Below are 14,097 nucleotides of genomic sequence, written 5' to 3'. Positions count from 1 at the left end.
AACAACGAATAATGGTAATCACCAAACAAACAACAGCATAGGACACAGCGGTCCTGATTCAATTTACATCAGAGAGTTTGATCACTGATAATAAATGGCACCTTAACTAATTCTCTGCCCAGACACAAGCCTCTTACTTTGAGTTGAGGTGTGGAGATCCGCCGTTGCGGCTTCAGTGCGGTCCTCAAAGCTGGCGGGGCCGTTATCTCGTTCTGTGAGGAATAACGGCGGCTGTTCTTCGGGGCAATGGAAGAAACAGCAGAGTTGACTCGGTGAAGGGAAAAATGTGGTCCATTTCCTCCGATGGAAAATCCTTCGTCCTTCTGCAGGCAAGTTAAAGATCAGCGGGCGCGAAGTGGCTGTCTTCTTCGGATCTGGTACATTCAGTGAATGTATACAGTCTGTTGGCTCGTCCAGCGAGTTGAAGACTTCAGGCCTATGACAAAAATGTCCAAATGTTTGTGTGGTGCTTCCTTTCAGCGATCGGAGTCACAGCTGTTGCAGCAACTACCACGCACGGTAAAAAACAACAGAGGAGGGTCGCAGTGCCGCTTTTATCACCTAAGTGACGTCACCGGGGATCCCTGCTGAGAATGCCTGGCCGAGGCCAATGGTGGTGAGTGTCCCTTCAAACTCTGATTCACACATAGGTGTGAATTGTGGGGGTGGTTGTGGCTCCGTTGTTCAAACGGTCGACCAACTCTGACTCAGGCTTTTGGTGGGACATGTAGGCCTCTCCTTTGTTCCTTTCAGGATGCATGGCTTGAGATCCCAACATGTATTTAATCAGATTATAAACCCTGAGTCACTGCACTCACCTGAGGTCACCTGTGAGTTAGACACTGAGGCTGAGTCCTTTAACGTGATGACGTGAACTGATGAACAAGCCTCAGTTGTGTGAACGTTGTGTGACTGCTGTGTGGATGTTGAGTGGACATTGTGTGGACATGTCTGAATGTTGTGTGGACGTTGTCTGGCTGTTGTGTGGACATTATGTGGACGTTTTGTTGGGTGTTGTGCTGATGTGTGGAAGTTGTTTGAACGTTGTGTGGACATTGTGTGTTGTCTGCTGGGCATGCTCAGCAGGTCACAGTGACAGTGGGATAATCCCAGCTGACAGCAGCACCACACCAGCTCATTACACAATGCAGACACTCAGCAGCTTCTTCAAAGTTACACAATTAAACAACATCTGGCAGATCTCATCTCTCTGTTAAGAGTGAGACAGGGACATTCATAAAAAAATCTAATTAGAATCTGTATTGACATTATGGTCTGATGTAATTCAGTGTGTTTATGTGATTCAGAAGCAGGGTGTGGGGTGAACCAGAGTGCTGATGATATGAGCTGATTCTAATCTGAGCTTCAAACGCTGCGCTGGACTTTCAACATGACTATCATAGGCTCAGCTTCAAAGGGGAAAAGCAGTTTCCTTATCAAAATGCTCTGCTAAAATTAACTGCAGAAACATGAGTCAAGATTTCACCAGCTCTGCTGCAAATATGATGTAATAACAGAGATGTGGACATGAATGGGGTTCTCCACAGATTCTCCAGCAGAATACAGCTGAATCAGGCGGTTCTCAGCTTGAAGTGATTTGTAGCCTTTAACTGTGCAGACAGACTGATGACACTGCTGCGTCCTCGTCACAGTGGACAACACATGAGCCAGGTACAGTCAAACTAGACTAAGTCTACAAGTGTCACTGGATAACTGGTTGAACTGGGAAGACAACCTGAGAAGTATGAGAGATTTTCTATACAGTCTATGTGTTTTGTGGACTTGGGGAAGGCCTATGATTGGGACCCCTGAGGAATCTTGTGGGAGGCACTGCGAGGAAACGAGATTTCAATATTCTTGCTACGAGCTATCGGGTCCCTGTACAACCAAAGACAGGGATGTGTATTCTTAGCAGGAAGTCAAACACATTCCAGGTGGGTGGTGGCCTCCATCAGAATTGCAATTTGCAGATGATGTGTTTCTGTTTGCCTCACCAGACCAGGACCCTGTGAAACAGTTGTGATGAGGGTCAACAGCTCCAAGTCTGAGGCTGTGGTTCTTCACAGGTTGAAAAAGAAAAATAAAGTCTGCTTTGATTATCCACAGCGCGGTCCTTGGCTGGGTGCTTGGCAGTTCGTATCTCGCTCTCCTGGTGATGACGATGTGATGAGTTCCTCAGTGGCAGGTGGGGAGATCACAGATGTGGGATGGTGTACTTTGTTTTGTCTTTAACAAAGTCAGCATGCTCATCCTCACAGAACGTAAAATCAGCTGATTGCACAGTGATTTACGTCGGATCCGAAAAATGAAAAAAAAAGGAAAAAGGTAACAAACAACAGCAGTCTATGCGCTCAGCCCGCATGTTGAAGACTGTGACCTAGGCTTTAAGAAGTATTGGAAAAGGGTCAAATGTTTGAAGATTGCTCCTGTTCAGCAGCCAAGTCGTGGAGAGAGCTTGGAGTAATGGTGCACGGGAAAAAGGGACAGAGGAGGGTCGTGGTGCCGTTTTTATCACCTGAGTGATGTTGCTGGGGATCCCTGCTGAGAGTGCCTGGCCTCGGCCAATGCCGATGCTGAGTTTACATTCAACCTCCGATTCAGACCTAGGTGTGAATCGTGGGGGGGTCGTGGCACTGTCAGTCCACCAACTCTGGCTCAGGCTTTTGGAGGGATTGTAGGCCTCTCCATTTTTCTTTTCGGAACCCATGGCTTGGGATCCCAACAAGTTTTTCCTTTGATACAGTCTCTGTCAATCTTGTGTTTTTATTTTTCACAGCTCCTCTCATGTAAGTCTATGACAGATAACAATGGGTGCATTGACCCCTCTTGGAGTGACGTCCTCCCCGTGTGGTCTCATGGTGCTGGTTTCCCTCTCAGAGTTGCTGATGCTCTCCGCTCTGGGTCTCCACTCTGAGTGGAGATAAGAGGCCAGAGATCATCACTGTACTGATTATTCAGATCAGATCCATTGGCTTTAACTATGCAGTGGGGGGATCAGCTGTGCCTGGGGGAATATCCTGACTGAGGCCGCTGTCAACATGCTGCAGAACTGAGGACTGTGAGTGAGGACAGGGACAAACAGACCCCTCATGTGGATCAGTGCAGAGGAGGATGGAGGATTTGGTCAGGTATTTACTGGAATAACGTTAATAAGCCCCTGTTACAAAGACACTCAGGGTTTGTCAGGTCAGCTTCAGAGTTAAAGTCATCCGGGGGTGGCACGGTAGTCGAGTGGTTAGGGCGTGTACCATGTGTGAGCGCAAGACGCTCTTAGCAGGCAGTCACTGGTTCGACTCCCGATCGGTCTGACTCTTTCTTGCATGTCATTCCCCTCTCTCTGCCCCCTTTCGTGTCAGTCTCCACTGAACTATAATAAAGACACAAAAAGCCCAAAAAAAAAAAAAAAAAAAGAGTTAAAGTCATCTCTGTCACACCTCTGTCTCTCAGAAATAATCTGTATATACAGCTCATTTGCAACCACAAATACATTTTGTAGTTAACATTGTTCATGAACATTTTTGACAAGTTGCACAGATATTGAAACTGAGGGTATCAGTACAATGTTCACAGATGTGTTTTCCACCAAAATATCACAAAATCCTCCTGAAGCCCTGAGAGACAATTGAAACCTTTTGTTATGAAGATTATTTTTCTCCTGCAGCAACCTGCAAAGTCTCTGTCTCTTTTCCACATCTTCACCGAGCCAAACACTCTGATACTGAACCTTTCTGTTTTGTCTCTGCTGTTTGTTTTCTCTTTGGAGCCTGTTACAGATGCTCTGCACCTCAGTCAGGTGCAAATGTGCAGATTCATTATGCAAGAAAAATACAAAAGTCTTACCTGACGGGTGAAACAAAAATCCAAACTGGGCTGGTAGTCTTCACTCAGGAACATCCAGAAAGGAACATGAGGAATAACTGAAGCACAAAAGAACACAGGAACCCAAACAGGCACACAAGGAGAGTCCAGGTAAAACACAACTGAACTCAAAGCTGACATTATTATTATTATTATTACTATTATTATTATTATTGTCATCCAACATTTAGGTGTTTTAGCTCCATCCACTTGGCTGGAGTGAAACAGATGAACTGACAAAGACAGAAGTCCTGAGTCCTGACCCTCACAGACTTGATTGACATCACCTAATAAGTGATTGAGTGAGAGGCTGCAGGGGTTAAAATGGTTTTAAGAGGAATGGGACAGCACTTTGTGACCATCACCTTGTTACCACGATGACACTAAAACATGTTGCTACAGTTGTGAGTTTAGGACTTTTAATTTAACATTTTTTATTTTCCTCCCTTCACTTCCTGTTTGTAAGGAGAACAGTAATGTTGGATCAGATCTGATGAAATTAGATTTGAATTCCCCATCATCATCATCACAGGCAGGTAACTACACACAGTTCTGACTCTGAATAACTGAACTCTGTTTAAACTTCTTTAGTCTTGTAATGTTAATGTTTGGATTCATTCCCTTCATGCTTGTTTGTCTTTTACTCTTCCTGGCATTCCCTGGTAACCATGGTAACTCATGATTTAATGTCACAACACTATCAACTTTGGATAATTCCCTCAGGTCTGTAGAAATGTAGAGTTACTGAAAGTGCACATGAAGGGCTTGGACTGTCTGCGGAGAGACCTTGTGGACCTGATGGTTTGACAGTGGGACAGAAATAAACTTTTATGGATTCATCAGGGACTCACCTGAGTCTATGAGTCTGTGAAGGGGGCAATGGGATTGGGCAAGAGACTTAAATACAACAGGAAGGACGGTCCAAGGTAGATCCTCAGGTTACAGGGTTAGGGTTAGGGTTAGAACGGACAGCAATGTGGTCAAACACTGAGAACGTTTGTCCTCTCTGCTCAGGACCAGATGACAAGTTCCACTGTCCCTGACCTGTAGTGGTCACAGACAAACTGAAGGCCTCTGTCTGTAACTCACTCTCCTCACACAGATAACAAGACAGTGCTCTGAATAAAGAAGGTATATGATTCTGCCTGTGTGAATGTGATGTAGACTAAATGACTATAGACCCATTGCCCTGACCTCTGTGGTCATGAAATAATTTGAGCGCCTTGTCCTGTCCCATCTCAAATCCATCACTGACCCACTCCTGGACCCCCTGCAGTTCGCCTACAGAGCCAACAGGTCTGTAGATGACGCCGTCAACATGGCTCTCCACTTCATCCTCCAGCACCTGGACTCCTCAGGGACCTATGCCAGGATCCTGTTTGTGGACTTCAGCTCTGCCTTCAACACCATCATCCCGGCTCTGCTGCAGGACAAGCTCTCCCAGCTGAGCGTGCCTGACTCCACCTGCAGGTGGATCACCGACTTCCTGTCTGACAGGAGGCAGCACGTGAAGCTAGGAAAGCACGTGTCTGACTCCCAGACCATCAGCACTGGATCCCCGCAAGGCTGCGTTCTTTCTCCTCTGCTCTTCTCCCTGTACACCAACACCTGCACCTCCAGCCATCAGTCTGTCAAGCTCCTGAAGTTTGCAGACGACACCACTCTCATTGGACTCATCTCTGATGGCGATGAGTCTGCCTACAGGTGGGAGACTGAGCGTCTGGTGACCTGGTGCAGGCAGAACAACCTAGAGCTAAACGCTCTGAAGACAGTGGAAATGATAGTGGACTTCAGGAAGAGCCCAGCCCCACCCACCCCCATCTCCCTGTGTGACTCCCCCGTGGCTACCGTGGAGCATTTTCGCTTCTTGGGAACCACCATCACACAGGATCTCAAATGGGAGCTAAACATCAGCTCCCTCATCAAAAAAGCTCAGCAGAGGATGTATTTCCTGAGGCAATTGAAGAAGTTCAACCTGCCAAGGACTATGATGGTGAACTTCTACACCTCCATCATTGAGTCCATCCTCACCTCCTCCATCACCATCTGGTACGCTGCTGCCACGGAGAGGGACAATAACAGACTGCAGCGTATCATCCACTCTGCTGAGAAGGTGATTGGCTGCAATCTTCCATCCCTCCAGGACCTGTACACCTCAAGGACTCTGAGGCGTGCAGGGAAGATTGTAGCTGACTCCTCCCACCCTGGACACAAACTCTTTGTGACACTCCCCTCTGGCAGGAGGCTGCGGTCCTTCAGGACCAAAACCTCTCGCCACAAAAATAGCTTCTTCCCATCTGCTATTAGCCTTATCAACAAGGCTAGAGAGCCCCACTGTTGCTGATCAATTGCACCAATCACCAGAAAAAAATCCTTGTATGTGAAAACATACTTGGCAATAAAACTGATTCTGATTCTGATTCTGATGTCTCCTACCGTCATCTGACTCTGCTCTGTTGATATAGCGGACAGCCTCCAGATGTTTCCATTGGTGTTGTGACTTCTACTCAGGACTGATGAGCAGACATGTTTCCTGTAAGGCTGTGTAACATCATTCAAATCAATATCAAGATATTGATAAGGATATTTGTCAGATATCAATCAGATATAAAGTGATCAGTGTCAGATACACTGATGTGTGGACAGAGGAAGCGTTTAATGGAAACCTGCCTCAACCTTACTCTCATGTATTTTATGAGGAACTCAGGATTAAAACTCACTTAACAACAGGTTGGACTTCCTGCCTTTGCTGTAACATTTAGTTCTTTTACAGTCTGATAGCTCATTGTTATTTTAATTCAAACCATTAAAATGTTATGGCCGGTGTTTAGACTCTCTGTTGGGAGATTATGTGAGATGTACGCAGTCTGTATGTAGCTGGAGGTTTAAATGCTCATACTCATCTTCTCCGCCACACTGAGAGTCAGTGACCCCTTTTTACTAATTAGGATTACATAACTATACAAGGCCTTTCACATCTCGACTTCGGGTCCCATCCTCCCTCTTTAACAGGCTCCACACTAAAATTAATTAGTATTCAGTGTCTCTCTCCATCAATCACTGACATGTTTGTTTGAATAGAAATCCAGACATTTGATCAGGCATCAGTATGATGCTGTCTCAGTAATAAATGCTTCAGCCTGAGAGAGGTTCCCAGTGGGGGGTATTGATGCATCCCTCCCCCATAGTGAGAATAGATGAAGAGGAAGAGGGGGTAAGTCAAAGCACAGTGAGGGATGTGAGGACTGAAAAGAGTGTGAATAGTCACAATGGAAGTGCTGGCTTTCAGACAGGCCATCGTCATCTTTGTACAGTCATCTCACAGTGACTGTTGCAGCCATGATGAGAGCTGAGGAAAGGAAATTCAGTGCTTCCTATCTTACCTCCTTTAGCATAGGAAACATTGGACCTTTATGATAGGAAAGGAGATAATGTCATTCCACATTTCCTTGCAGCAGCAACATTTAAAGTGACACCTTACTGTACTCTAACCCAGCAGACCAGTAACAACAGAAACACATGTTCATTTTGGAGACCTGATCCAGAACTGTGATTGTCTGAGCTCCAGATCTTCTGTTTAAACACAGTCAGGAGTCATGATGAAAAACAAACACACTGATTTACAGTTAACATCATCACCATCATAACTAAACACTATACACTTACATGTTGTTTAATGTACTAAAAACGTTTTTTTTTCTACTTACCAAAAAAGGTCAATGTTTCAAATAAACTGATGAGTATCATTTATCATTTATTCAGTCTCTTGATCAGCTCCTTATTTTTATTGAATCATTATTTTAATGACTCATCTCTTTTAGTCTTTAGAGACTTATTGGATTTTTAGATGTGATGCTTTGGTGTAAGATAAGATAACATAGCCTTTAGCAGTGGGGAAATTTACAGTGTTACAACAGCAAAGTGGCAGTGCACAGAAAAGAAAGCTGCTAAGAAACTGCAATAACAGATATTTACATATATATATTTCTGATAAAAACACACACACACACACACACACACACACACACACACACACACAGAGGCTGTCAATGTCCTCTCCATGGTCATCACAAAGTACTTCCCACAAAGTTGAATCAGAGCAGTCCTTTAGGCCTCTTCAGCCTCGTCAGACCATCTCCTCACTGTGGCGGTGACTGCTGGCTGCCTGTGTAGAAGAGGTTTGTACCTTTGTACCAGCCATGGCTGCACGCTGGGTCTCTGGACATAGACATAAACAGAGAAAAAGAAAAGAGTAGAGCGATCAGTACGAACACCGCAGCATTATGCATGTCCATAATGCGCGAATAAGAAAGGCTGACTGTTGATCAAAAATACAATTAAAAGTAGAAGAGAAAAAAAGGGAAAAGCTCAACAGTGAGCAGGAGCTGCTGTAACAGGTTTTTATATTGGTGTTACTAGTTAGAGTAGGACACTGATCTTGATTTGTGTCATCTGAAGATCACTCACAAGATGCTTCTTACTGGGGTGTCTGCTCGCTCCTCCATGTTTAGATTTGGTTCTGATTGTTGTCTATGGACTGAGATGTGGATTGATGTCATCCAGTCCTCCTCAATCCATCCAGGATTACACACCAGCAGAAGCTGCACAGTTTGTCAAGTGTTGTGAAAACTAAACAAACCCCTTTGTTAATGTTACAAATATTCAATTCAATTCGATTTTATTTATATTTATTCATACCTGATACAACAGATCACCTACAGTTTGCATACAGATCAAACAGGTCAACAGAAGAGGCAGTCAACACAGCACTGCATACAGTTCTCACACACCTGGAAAACAAGGACCGCTACACCCGACTGCTGTTTATTGATCACAGCTCGGCTTTTAATACTGTGATACCAGCAGCTCTCCACTGTAGGTGTGCCACCTACCCTCTGCAACTGGGTTAATGGACTTTTTAACAGGCAGACCCCAGTCAGCCTGGCTGGGGAACAATACTTCCAGTACAATAATCATAAATACAGGAATCCCACAAGGCTGTGTACTGAGTCCCATGCTGTACTTGCTCTTAACTCATCACTGTATTGCTTGCCAACATAACACCAGCATTATTAAATTTGCGGACAATACCACTGTCATTGGACTGATCTTTGGGGGTGACAAGTCAAGGGAGGTGGCTGGCCTTGTGAAGTGGAGTCAGGGTAATAATCTCTCTTTTAACACCAGCAAAACAAAGGAGATGATTATTGACACACAGCAGAAGAAAGGATAGCACCCAATACTGCACATTGGGAGGAATGAGGTGGAGAGTGTGGCCACTTTCACAGTTCAGGGCATTACAGTATCTGAGGATCTCTCTTAGGTCCACAACATCACAGACCTGGCGGGGAAAGCATGATTTTCTGAGAAGGCTGAGGAAGTTCGGCATGCCAACCACTATCCTCAGCAACTTCTACAGATGCACAGTTGAGAGCATCCTCACCCCCTCCATCACAGTCTGGTTCGGGAGCAGCACAGCTCCGGACCATAAGGCTCTACAACGGGTCATAAAAATATCACAAAACATCAAAGGAACTGTACTCCCTGCACTGGAGGACATCTACAGCATCAGAGATCTGAGGGCACATAACATCATTAAGGACACTACTCATCCATAACACAAACTGTTCATGCTGCTATCGTCAGGGAGATACAACAAATGCTTAGCAACGAGAACTACAAGACTGAAAGACAGTTCTCCCTCAGGCCATTGTCATTCCAGAGGAAACAAAAATGAGGAAGGGGAAATGAGGAATGAAAAAAAAAAAAAACTTGGCTGAAATACCAAATAAATATCAGAATAAAGAAGCAAAAATAGAAAGGAAGTTGTGTATATACGTATGTACAAATAAAATATTAAATCAAACTTCTAATTATTATTAAATGCTAACACACTTCAAACAACACATGCACATGTTAAATTGTCATCTACAGTCTGACCTATCTTAGGCTGGCCAAACACTGTATGATTTCGGTCTGATAATGAGTCGAATTCTGAGTCATATGGATGGATTCGGAACGAATTTCAGCTTTTTCGTGCGTCAGTTTCCGTGTAGTGTACAGGGGATAATGACAGCCAATGAGCGGCTCCCGACTGGCAATCGGATGGTCGGATGGAGTTCAAACCTGTCATTTTGGTCACCCCTCGTGAGGATATCACAGAGCCACGGCCTGATTCCCCTAATTTCAGAGGTTTTCCCTCAATGTGCTTGCATGAAAATAGTAAACAGGAACAGAAATGAAAGCATGGTGAAATGGCGTTTGATATGGAGGCTAGGCTTGTTGAATTGTGGCAGGTGCATGCAAGTCTCTTTGATGTGTCCTCCTCAACATACCATGACAGGAACACCAGGGAGAAAAGTTGGGAGGAGATAGCTGCTCAGCTACAGCTGCCTGGTAAGTTAATGTTTTTTGCTCAGATTAGGTAAAGTTAGCGTGTAGCTAAACTTTTGTTTGTTGGTGACACTAGCCGTGTGTGTGTGAGTGAGAGAGAGGAAGAGAGAGATTTGAAATAACATTTCATATTGGCTGCAGTAATTATAGCTAAAATAAGATTGTAAACTACTCAGATGGTCCCCTTGGTGTCTGTGTGCGAGTGAGTGATTGAGAGAAGAATCTTGTAGGTGAAAATACCAAAATAACGTTAGATTATTAAGCAATAATTAAGAGGAGGTTATGCAGATGAAAATATACATATTAGACTACCCTGGTCCAATTGTTGACATCTTTTATTGCAGTGAATGAGCTGAAAACACGGGTGGCGGCATTATGAACTCAATATGGAAAATGTCTAAAGCCCAAGTCCAGTGGCTGCACCCAGAATCCTATTACTCCAAAACAAATGTGGATCCTCAAACATCTTGACTTTGGCCCAGTGAATCCACTCTGACAGTAAGTTCAGGAACCAAGTTGTGCTGTGTTCTCCTCTGTCTGTACTACATCCTCTGTCACCCTCTGATTTTGTACTGCATGCTATCGTAATATTTATTCTGACCATGAGGTTACCTGTTGCATTGTAAACTTGAATGTTATCATTAGTTCAATGAAGTTCATAGTAAGTTGCTTTTGACATAGGCCTAATGTGAAAATAGTTTCTGACCTAAACAAAATTGACAAGGCCTTCACTTCCAACTAATCACTTTCCCTTTGTCTTTACTGGTGCTGTTTACTACAGCTTGGCTCAGAGTCGAAGGACACAGGACCAACAGAAGAAGCAGAAGACGATTTATCCACCATTGACAGTGACGTCTTTCCTCCATCAAGCACTCAGTCCCCTAGTCCAATCTCGGTGACATTGGGGGAGGAAAACACCTCCACAAAGTCCACTTGTGAAAATGCTGTTAGGCCTCGGGTGGGCAAAAGTAGAGCCAAGCCATTAGAGAATAATATTGAGTTGGCCATACTAATATCATTAGAGCAGGTTCATAGCGCATTGGCCTCTTCAAGTGCAGATAGTGTGGAGTTATTTAGCCAACAAGTAGCCAGTGAGCTGAGACATGTTAAGGATAAAGCTCTGCAGTTGAGGCTTCGAAGGAATATTATGAATATGATGTATGATTTTTAAGAGGCAGAGCAGGCTAGCCAGAATCTCTCACAATTTATGGGGCCACATTCATCACTGGCAAGGCCTTATACACCCTTGCCAGCCCAATATCCAGTTTACCCGGCCCAGCAAAGCCCCCTAAGTCAGCTGGTCCACCAGGCCCAATCACAGAGCCAACACCTGCTGTCCTTTTTAAGAATGTTTAATTCTGATGATGATTACCTTAAAACTTTTGTAACATGATTAGGAGTTTAGAATTTAGACAGTTGCAGGGTTCCTGTATGTTTTTGCATGTGTGCAAAAGCTGTGTGTAGAGTTTGAGTTTAACTTGACTAATTTTGTTAATGCTCTTTATGGGGCTGTTACATTAATGTTGTAAGGACACATTGGTGAGATTTCTAAACATTTTTTGTCAGTTTTCAGAAAAGACCACCATCCAGCAATGTTAGGGTTAGTGTTAATTTGCAACCTACCTCAATTTTGCTGTAAATGGCAAAGGATTGTTTGCACAATCTTTTTATATTTGTTTGTAATAAGGCTAGTTTTTATTTTTTTCAGGGAATAAGTCAGTTGTATAACTTTTTTCCCATGCAGATTTATTTGGTGAATGATTTCAAAGGAAATATCTCTTTGTATTTGTAGTTTTGTATTCACTGCAAGGGAATTATACAATGAACACTGAGCATATGATGATGTGTTACTGTTAATTATTAATAATAATTTATTTATTGTTCTTATTTCTAAGAACAATTACATTGCTAATAAGAAATACAATAGAAAATATATATTTTTAATTATTGTGGAGTTCAATTTCAAACTACACCCACACTGAAAACACTCAATTAGACATGCTAGCTCCTACTGTTTTTTTTTTTTTTTTTTTTTTTTTAAAAGTCTTCTTACACAGTCCTTGCTCTGTGAATTGGAAACAAGCAAAGTGGGGGTTGCCTGTCCCCCAGACAATAACATAACATTGTGTGGCGACCGGGGTTAGAGGTTAGCCAATTAATTCACTTTAACCTTAGCCACCCTGGGAATTTCACCCAGGGAACTATCATAATCTTAAAGGTACGCAGATCCGTCATACAACGGGGCAGAGACGAGGTCAAGTTACAAAAATCACTTTATTAAACATATCGAATAATAAAAGGAAATCCATAACATCCACACTGATGTTACCAGGGAAATAAGGGGGACCAGTCAGGGTGGAGGTCTACCAGTAGGGAGATGGGTCCAAGAAGTAGAGGGTCCCGGGAAAGTCACCCCAAACACTCGTGACACACACGCACACACTAGTGAAGATCAACCTGGGGTGAAAGCACACACACAACACACAAAGGAGACATCGCCACCGAGGACACCACGTCCACCACCGTAGTCTCAACCCCTGAAAGGACAAACACAATCAAAAGAGTAAAAAAACCACAATATATAAAAACCAAAATCAAACCTAACTATACAAAAAAAAGTTAACTAAACTAGATAAATAAATCAATACAAAAACTAAATCATACTTTGACAAATAACCATTATCTGCAACATGCTCAAAAGTAACCACACACACACACACACACACACAATTAACCAAAATTATTAATTGCAAGTTGCAATCAACTTAAATTCCCACAAAACAAAAACAACTCAACATTTAATTGCATGCGGACACTCACAAGGCCAGTGAACGCACACCACAAAATATAAACATAAATTTCCCCTCCCCAATTAACATCTAACACACACACACACACACACACAGTAAAACACAGGACTTAAAGAGGCCGCCAGGCCAAAGCGACCAATGCCGCGGGTGCCGACAACCCTCCGTGAGGCAAGGCAGTCCGAAACGGAGCACCAGTGCTCGGCTCCAACAGGTCAAGCTGTGCGGCAGAATCAAATTAGTACCCAAGGTACGGTAATTCCCAGAGAGGGAATCCCCTAAAATCAGTGTATTTCTCTATAAGCAAAGCAATTCGCCGTGAGCAAAGCAATTTCCTGTAGGCAAAACAATTTCCTGTAGGCAAACGACCTCCCGTAGGCAAAGCAGCAGTGGTCAAGCGGGCAGTGAAAGTAGCCGATACAGTCGTTCCCCCCCAGTAAAGCCGTTACCAGTCCAGCTGCCTCTGTCCACACACGCAGGAGAGGGGAAGGAACCAAGACTGCTGTTTCTGCGGCGGCGACGTGCAAACACACACACACCAATTGCCATATGTGCACCGCAGCAACAGCGCAGTACATGAAACGGAGGACCCACCGGCAGTAATCATGCGCAGCTCACAGACCCACGGAACCCAATCCGGCCCTACAACAAAAGCAATAGTCTTATTTACTGTCAACTAAACATGCAAACTGGTAGCGCAGCCACAACTAGCCTACCTGCAAACCCCGACAGAAGAAGGACAGGGATGAGGCAATAGGAAGTGACGTGCCCTCGGCCTCCACAAGCAAGAGAGAAATCCGGTGACACCTACCGGCTTTTATACCCCCCTCTCCCTACTGCCATTGGCCAGAGGGAGACAGGCAATTAGGCGCCATCTTCTTCAAATTGACACAGGGCCACAATGCTCATCCTGGTACAATTGCGTACAGTTTCTCAGGGAGCACTGAAGGGAGGGGGTTAGCAGTCTTTTTGATGTGTTTTGTTTGGTCCTTGGTTTAACATAATAAACATAAACAAATGCGCCATCATGCAGAATCGC

General features: G+C 44.0%; 1 long non-coding RNA gene across 1 annotated transcript; it reads left to right on the top strand.

Annotated features, from left to right (window-relative positions):
- Positions 1-9,311: 9,311 nt before the first annotated feature.
- On the top strand, positions 9,312-13,778 carry LOC139615142 (uncharacterized). The gene is made up of 3 exons (XR_011687238.1): positions 9,312-10,254; positions 10,596-10,749; positions 11,033-13,778. It is a non-coding gene; the product is annotated as an uncharacterized lncRNA (long non-coding RNA).
- The last annotated feature ends 319 nt before the right edge of the window (positions 13,779-14,097 follow it).

This window comes from Trachinotus anak, unplaced genomic scaffold, assembly GCF_046630095.1.
Source record: "Trachinotus anak isolate AG129_WGS33_773 ecotype Australia unplaced genomic scaffold, CSIRO_AGI_Tana_v1 ptg000042l, whole genome shotgun sequence".
Lineage (NCBI taxonomy): Eukaryota > Metazoa > Chordata > Actinopteri > Carangiformes > Carangidae > Trachinotus > Trachinotus anak.
The sequence above is the reverse complement of the archived record's forward strand: the minus strand, read 5'-3'. Positions and strand labels throughout refer to the sequence as shown.